The following is a 2,699-nucleotide window of genomic DNA, read 5'->3' as shown; positions in this document are numbered from 1 at the left end:
TACAAAAATGATCGTCCACCAACTTGCAGTTCAAGTGCCACGGTTAAACCGATGAACGAAAACGATATTGTAGTATTTTTAACATTAAAAAAAAGTGTTTTTATAATTTTTTTATTATAATATCCCAGGGGGAAAGACGACATTTCGATTCATTTATGATAAAAAAAAATAATGTTTATTGTAAAATCTGAGTTACATTTTTTTTTTCATTGCGGCGCATGGATCGTTACATGTGCGTGACATAGCGAATGTATGCTTGACGATTGTACGTTGGTTTCGTACGATGATTCGGTTTTTAAGTAAGTAAAAAATTTAACCATCGTACAAAACTAACATAAAAACGCGGATGATTTTTTTTTTTTTTATATAATATTACGTTTCAAGTCCCACAATAGTATTATAAAAAGATTGGGTATGTTATCAACGTAATAATATAATGTTAATATTTAAAATATTATTATTTGTATTTGAATTGATTGTATTATCGATTATATTCGGAACGTTCCAATACTATTTCTTGTGCAGCATTTATGATTTAATGCTATCGAGTATAATATCAGTGGGCAAGTCTGACTGGGTGATATTTAGACTGAAAATCGACACTCGGTCAAAGTTATCGTCATCGTCTGTATTTTATTGTTTCAAAAAATTAATATATACATTTGTAGTATTGACTTGTATACCTACTACCCATACAAGACAACGACGAATTTACTAATACACCGAACTCTAAAAGTATCTACAACTAGTGTATTGACGAAGCGTGACTGTACAACCCCTATGCTGTTGACTTATTCTCGGTATTATGAAATATTAGATTCTGAGCTGAGCGATGAATGAATTTATTTTACAATGGCGTGTGTTATTTTTTTTTTTTTATATAAATATATAGTAATATTTTACTGTTGACATATAAATTGGTGGCCCTGAACAAAGGGCTCAAGAAAAGTTGGTTGTTGTTGAATAAAATTTCAAATCACATGACATAGGTAATGCGTTAAATTCCAAACAGCGGTTGAGTGTCGTCGATCGCTGATTCAACCATATTTGTCAGCATAATTCATACGCAAATGGCCAGGTAAAAAAGAAATTAGCGAAAAAAAAAATGCTGTCCGGTTATTTAAATAATTTTACAAAAAATACAATAGTATATTATAAATACATTGGATATTCATAGCATTAATAGCCGTTGTGCAGCTATTACCGTCGACAACAAGGAATTTTGGTAAAAACATTCTGAAAATAACTCATCAGTGAAAAACCTATGGTAAAACCGATACGAGCAATAATGTCTCGACGTGATTAAATGTCATTATAAGTTAAATCGCTTATACGTCACAGAGTTAGCGGATTGTCCGTGTCGATAAATATTTGATTGAAGACATTAAATAAAACTTAATTATTAAAACAAATTTAGGCGTTAACACCGGCCCTTCCGATGAAACCTAGAGCCGTGCCATATATATATATATATATACACCGGGTGATTCTTTTATCAAACAACACTCATTATTTAAAAAAAGTGTACATTTTTTCGAAAGTATTTTTTTTAATGCTATCGAGTATAATATCAGTGTGCAAGTCTGACTGGGTGATATTTAGACTGAAAATCGACACTCGGTCAAAGTTATCGTCATCGTCTGTATTTTATTGTTTCGAAAAATTAATATATACATTTGTAGTATTTACTTTTATACCTACTACCCATACAAGACAACGACGAAATTTCGAATACACCGAACTCTAAAAGTATCTACAACTAGTGTATTGACGAAGCGTGACTGTACAACCCCTATGCTGTTGACTTATTCTCGGTATTATGAAATATTAGATTCTGAGCTGAGCGATGAATGAATTTATTTCACAATGGCGTGTGTTATTTTTTTTTTATATAAATATATAGTAATGTTTTACTGTTGACATAGAAATTGGTGGCCCTGAACAAAGGGCTCAAGAAAAATTGGTTGTTGTTGAATAAAATTTCAAATCACATGACATAGGTAATGCGTTAAATTCCAAACAGCGGTTGAGTGTCGTCGAACGCTGATTCAACCATATTTGTCAGCATAATTCATACGCAAATGGCCAGGTAAAAAAGAAATTAGCGAAAAAAAAAAATGCTGTCCGGTTATTTAAATAATTTTACAAACAATATAATAGTATACTATAAAATACATTGGATATTCATATCATTAATAGCCGTTGTGCAGCTATTACCGTCGACAACAAGGAATTTTTGTAAAAACATTCTGAAAATAACTCATCAGTGAAAAACCTATGGAAAAACCGATACGAGCAATATTGTCTCGACGTGATTAAATGTTATTATAAGTGAAATCGCTTATACGTCACAGAGTTAGCAGATTGTCCGTGTCGATAAATATTTAATTGAAGACATTAAATACAACTTATTTATTAAAACAAACTTACGCGTAAACACCGGCCCTTCCGATGAAACCTAGAGCCGTGCCATATATGTATATACCGGATGATTCTTTTATCAAACAAGACTCTTTATTTTAAAAAAAGTGTAAAATTTTTCGAAAATATTTTTTTACATAGTTTCAAGTAGCTTATAAAACAAAGTTTTTCTTAAACAATCATATTTTTTTATCACAATAATTTTTTAAATGGCATTGGGTTTTAATTTTATATTCCAAAGCAGAATATTTTTCTTAGTATTTTGATGCATGAAAATC

Source organism: Acyrthosiphon pisum, chromosome A3 (genome assembly GCF_005508785.2).
Source record: "Acyrthosiphon pisum isolate AL4f chromosome A3, pea_aphid_22Mar2018_4r6ur, whole genome shotgun sequence".
Lineage (NCBI taxonomy): Eukaryota > Metazoa > Arthropoda > Insecta > Hemiptera > Aphididae > Acyrthosiphon > Acyrthosiphon pisum.
The sequence above is the reverse complement of the archived record's forward strand: the minus strand, read 5'-3'. Positions refer to the sequence as shown.